This window comes from Spinacia oleracea, chromosome 2, assembly GCF_020520425.1.
Source record: "Spinacia oleracea cultivar Varoflay chromosome 2, BTI_SOV_V1, whole genome shotgun sequence".
NCBI classification, from domain to species: Eukaryota; Viridiplantae; Streptophyta; class Magnoliopsida; order Caryophyllales; family Amaranthaceae; genus Spinacia; species Spinacia oleracea.
Genome location: NC_079488.1, coordinates 75,216,557 through 75,223,128, shown reverse-complemented (window position 1 = coordinate 75,223,128; position 6,572 = coordinate 75,216,557).

The following is a 6,572-nucleotide window of genomic DNA, read 5'->3' as shown; positions in this document are numbered from 1 at the left end:
CCGGAATCGGAAATATTAAATATTGTTCGTATCGGAAATGAATTCCGGAATCGGAAAATTTAATCGGAAGCGCATCGTACGAATAAGCATCGGACGAGGCCTGCCGGACGAGGCCCAGCACGAAGCCAGGCCATCGCCCAGCAAGCCAAGCGCGCCGCACAAACAGCCACGCCAGGCCCAGCGCAAGGCCAGGCCCAGCAGGCTGCGCAGCGCGCACAGCGCGCACAGCACGCGCAGCGCGCAGCGCGCGCGGGCGCTGCGTGGGCTGCTGCTCGCGCGCACGCATGGGGGCCCATCGTGGCTGCTGTGCGTGTGTGTGCAAGTGTTTGTGTTCGTGCACGTTTCCTAAAACATGCAGAGTTCGGTTAATGATTAAATTCTATTTGATAAATTAATTAAATTAGAGTTCTTGTAGGATTCTAGGTTTAATTAATTTGTATCTGAATAGGATTTCGATTCCCTTTCCATACCCCTATAAATATGAGGCTAGGGCTCACAATTTATAACGAGTTTCAAAGTATTCAAAAAGTGAGTTTTTGAGAGAAAACTAAAACACACATCTTGCTCATAAAAGTGCCGAAATTTTCTAGTACCTTAAGGGCGATTCTAGTTGGTCAATCTTAAGGCGGATCCGGACGTGCTGTGGACTATCTACGGAGGGACGACACTTGGAGTCCTAAAGACTTGTTCTTGTTCGGTTCGGGCGCAGCTAGGGAGGGCACGCAACAAAGAGTATGCATCTAAATTATGCTATATGATTATGTGTAAATAATATGTAATCCTGGGTTAATGGTTGTTTCCGCATGATTTATGTAATATCATATGTATCATAACCTAACAGTGGTATCACGAGCCCCTTATTATTTTCATAATCTAAATTGCATGAACATGGTTAAATATTACAAATTTGCAAGAATTAAAAGGGGTGATTAATTTTCGTAATTGTTAATTAATTGCAAATTGCGTTTATTTAATTATACGTACGCAGGTTTTCGGCAGTTTCTTCGTTACTCATCCGAATTGAGTGATTTTTGTGTCAATTCCGCATGTAAAAGGCATTCTAAAATTTTGACAAAACTAGTATTTTTCTGCCGAACCCAGAATTCTCAAATTCGAAGCCTAACTATGACTTTTCGAAGGTTTTAGTTTTTCGAATGCAAAATTTCGTAAATTTAAGATGTTAAATTAAATATTTGCGATTCTTGTTGATAAATCTTGAATTTTTGATTGACCTACAGCATATGTTTAACAAGTTTGAATGCCTAGTCTTGTTAATTATGCAATCTAATTTGTAATTATGATTAATTTGTTGAAAATTAGAATAATTTAGAATTAATTTGATTTTCATAATTAATTGTAATTTAATTAGAAACCTATGATTAAAAACCACCATAAAAATTGTAAATTTATGATAAATTTTAAATTTTTATGACCTAGACTTGAATCCATAACAATCGGAAATCAATTGAATAATAAATTTTCGATTTTTTCGCCCTAAAATTATGAAATTAATATTTCTTATTAATTTGTCATTAATTTTAAATATAAATTTTAAATTTTTTTTATGCGATTCGTTCATATAACTTGCACGCACGAAGCAATGGACGCTTCGTGTTACCCTTAAGGGGTGTTGTATAATGCTGGCATGCGACGACGAGCAAGGGAGCTCGTCGCCCGTGCGGCACGAATGCAATGAGCAAGGGCGTAGTGCACGAGCACAAGGCAGCAGCCCTGCCTTGTGTCGTGTGCCACGAGCAATGGACGAATGGGCATGGGCGAAGGGCGAGCCAAGGCAGTCGCGTGTGGGCAGCAAGCGAGCTGCGCCACAACGCGCGCTGCCTCGCACAAGAGCGCGCAGCCTCGCGCGCAGCGAGCGCAAGCTCGCGTGCCACGAGCGCTGCGCCCAGCATTGCTCGCGCGCACAACGAGCGAGGACTCGCGCGCACAGCCAGCATTGCTCGCGCGCCCAGCGAGCGATGTCGCGCGCCCAGCGAGCGATGGCTCGCGCGCCCAGCGAGCGATGTCTCGCGCCCAGCGAGCGATGTCGCGCGCGCACTGCGAGCGATAGCTCGCGTGCGATGAGCGCTGGCGCGCGCAGCGAGCACCAATGCGTGCGGAGGCTTGCGATGGGGATGCAGCAGCTATGCGACGAGCGCATGGGCTGCGCGCACATGGCCAGCAATGGCTGTGTGCGTGCGGCCCATGGGCGTGCAACGCGTAGGGTGTTTGCGTTACGATTAAAGATCGTTTTGAATGTTTAATTTGAAAATTTCAGTTCACGTAATTTTAATTAATTTTAAAATTAATAATTTAAATTATTTTCTTGGATTTTAATTTTGAATATTGTAATTATAATAAATTTTATTTATTCTAATTATTTTACTAAAATTAAAATCATGAATTAATTTAAATACGACTGAAATTAAATTAAACTTTTGGATTCAATTATAAATTGATATGAGCTTTAAATTTTAATTAAATTTGTATGTTTCCGGTTGGACTAGAAATACATTTTTATGTTTAAAATTAGTAAAGCATATAAATTTATTGGTTTAAGTGGGAGCGCTTTTAGTCATAAACTCTTGATTAGGTCTACAAATCCTTAAGGTTAAAACAACTTGATTAGAATTAATAAGGACTGAATAATTGGTAGATTATTGGTGCCCTTGATTAATTGCTGCAAATGTTTACGTGATGCATAATGTGTTTTACTAACCAGCTATGTGGGCCATTCATGATAATGAATGGGTGAATGGTATATATTGTATATGTACTGTTTTGCAGGTTATGAAGTGACTAGTATGGCCCAAATAGGATAGAAAATATGGTCTGCGTACCATTAATTTGAATGTAATTGGTCTAAAGTACCAAAGTTATTTTTCAATTCAAATATGGTCTGCGAACCATCAAATAGTTGTAATTAGTTATAGCTTATCCTATTTGAAGAAAATGGTGCCTCCCACGGAGATTTTCAACACGGACTTTGAAGTCAAAGCTTCAAGATGAAGTCGGGCCATACTAGATCACAAATATCTTATGCATGTTTTAAGTTATTTATTGCTTTTAAATATGTCTTAAAATGCATGAGATCAAAAGCTTGATTATGTTGCATGATTAAGGATTTTAGTTCACTTAAAATCTAACCAACATAGTAAGAGCCTTAAGTTCCAAACTTAAAAATTGAGTTAAAAGGTGCCATGCCAAAATATACACTTGCTTGGATATCCTTTACATCAATCTAGTAATAGTTTTCTCTCAGCGAGGTGTTACTTATTGGTCCTAAAGGGGCAAGGTACACAAATAATTGTGAGTACATGTTAGTTTTGGTGAAACTCAACGATATAAGTAAGGAGTCCTTTTATGTCGTGGCAAAATCGATAGGTTTACCTAACAAGTTCTTAGACGTACCTATCAACCAAGAGTAGTTTCTAGACTATTAGCAAAAGGCTTTTGCTTACCTAAGATGTTTTAGGATTAAGTCGACAAACTGTGCTTAGTTCTTCAATGATTTTAGGGTCTTGGAATCATTTTATTCACACCTGCCGGAACAATAAAATCGAATAAAATGCTAATAACTTGTTTGAATTGCATGGTTGCTTTAATTTCAAGTTATTATTCATGATAAATGTTTAGACTTTGCATGCTTCAATGTATGTTTTAATTATTGTTTATAATTAAATATCTTGCACTGCAATAAATCCTTTTAGAAAGGTAACAGTAAATTTCCTCGATTGGTAGTGAATCCAAGAACGATTCACGGAAAAGAGAGAAAATGAGCAATTTAAAATGTACGTTTCTTATATCGACTTTTATGGTTGTTTTCGAATATCAAAATCGAATGGCAAACCAATTGGTGCTTGTGAATTCAAAATACACTGTAGTTTTGAGATCATAAAGCATTGAGCTTAAACGCTCAGCTTTACCAATGGTTAACAACCTAATATCTTTGTCCATTTAATTCTCGAATGAGTCTAGTCCCTAGACATTCGAATAGATCGATGCTTAGAGAACTTTAGAAGCTTCTGGTAAGATCATCTAGTTGAAACTTAATATTCAACATAAATTAAATGTTAAGAACCTTGTTGGGGTGACATTGGACATGTCTAACAAAGTATAAAAGTCAACACTAAAGAATTTAATTCTTAAGACTATAAGAAAGGGTACAAGAAATAGGAAAACGAGGAACAAATGAAAGGAATTTACGATTCCGTTTCTACCTATAAGTTTATGTTTAAAGAGGAGTGACCTAGCAATCAAACTTCCTTGGTATCATATACCGCTTGAGGTTCTTACTTCGGTAATAACTCAAACAATGGAAGCTAGGATACACTAATGACCTACAAGTGGGAAATGAAGCATGGCAATGCTACATTAGTTGTAGGGTCATCTAGTTTGTTTTAAGTCCTTTCAAAGGCTGGAACTTAATGGCTACTTTGTTCCATAATCAGCATACCTAAATTTCTGTTTCAAACACAGAAAGACTCACATTCAGAAGAACAAAAACAATTTTTTTGTTTGTTTGTTTGTTTATTTGAATGAAATGGTCAAATACAGGTTGAGTCAATATGCTTGATTAAAACAAACAACTCTTTAAAGAACTTTACTAGGTTCAAATCAAACCCTTGATTTGAGTTCCATTAATCTTTGGCATTGTTGCTTAGACCATATCAACAAGTTAACATTCATAAGCTCTATTTTGATGGACTTTTTGAAAGTTGGTTGATTTCTAGATCAACTTAAGACAAGCTAGTCTTACTTGTTGAAAGTAACAAAAGATATGAACTATTGTTAGAACGCCTAGACAATAGAGTTCAAAGCTAAAGAAAGGTTTTATGACTTTATTATTTCACATGGATTTGAGTGAATATAGGTTTATTTACTCAAATGTGATATAAGTTGAATCTGTTTGGCTAGTTCAAAGATTCAGAAGTATAAAATCCACTTGGCAAGAAATCATAAAGATCTAGGTTAGATCATGTTGATGATTACTTGAGACCAAATATGATCATCAATGATTGTGTGTTGTAATTTCACAATCTAGGTCCATAAGATATGGCATATCTAAGTTGGAATGATCGAAGTCGATTAGTACTTGATTCGATCAATGATGAATCATAAAGACTTTTCCTATAATTTCTAAAACAAAATGCTCAACTACCACCAAACTAAACCAAATTCGTCAAAGCTTTTGAAAAGTAATTTCAGAATAACTTTTCATAAAATATCTAGAGAGTTGCAAAACTCAGTGGGAGCTTAATGTTGTCATTCGACAAACTAAGGCCCAAGTCTAGATATATGTTTCATTGTGATTTATTCAAATGAGACACAAGGGTATTGTTTCTACCACGAATTTTTGAGAACATAATGTTTGTTTGCTCGGAATAATGTCCTTTTGGAGATTCGTTTCCAAAATGACAAGTGGGAGAAAATAGACCTCGAAAGTCTTCGAGGCGAACAACAAACATAAACGGACATTCCGGAGGCTTTTCGAAGTGCTTCAGAAAATCCGAACTTATTCTTTAAGGACTTTAAAAGTGGCTTTAAAGAATAGACATCTCTTAGAAGACTTTACAAGTGCTTCAAAGAGAACAGAATATTCAAAGGACTTTCAAGTGGCTATTGATATTCTATCGTTTGATGTTCTATACCCAAGTAGGCATAGAGTTCAAATCACTGGAACTATGAGATTCTTCTATTAGATAGTAAAGAAACATAGAGTTCTGGTCAATGAAACTATGAGATTCTTCTATTAAATAGTGAAGAAACCTACAACTTGCAGTCAAACTATTATCATGTAGAGTTTGTGACTTGTAAGAAAGCTATGACGAAACCCAGATTCCCTAAAATGGTTAGAGGCCATATATAGACTCAAATGTTTTTAATGGTTAGAGGCCATAAAACATACTCAATGTTTTGATGACAAAATTGAAATTGTTAATTTGCAAGAATAGTTTCACACCTATTGGTTGCAAGTTTGTTTTAAGGATAAAAACCATCAAACATGGAATTGTGTTCACACACAAAGCTAGATTAGTTGCTAAAGGTTACAAGCAAATTCATGACATGGATTGTGTTGAAACCTCATGCATAATCGTAATGCTCAAGTCTATAAATCAAGCAATGATTGCATATTGGTACATATGGCAATTGGATGACAAAACATTTTCCTCAATCAAATGTTGGAAGAAAACTATGTACATGGTATGTCATAGGATTTGTGGATCCAAATAAATGCTTGAAAAGAAAAGCTAGTTTATAAAATCTAACTACAGATTTAAGCAAGCAATTGGGAATTGGAATTGTATTTTAGTGAAGCTAATAAGTATTTTAGTTTCATAAAATATACATGATTCTTATAGATATATAAGAAGTTTAGTGGGAGTCATAAAACTTAATTGGTCCTATGTGTATCACACACATATCTCTCTATTGTGAAATAACATTCAAATGCTAATGACTTAGATTTGAAATTATTCATCAATGTTGGACCAAGGCGAAACTTAGTGCATACTGGGTATTAAGATCTATTTACAAAGATCTTATATTAATGTTTTGGATTAAGTAATGGCATT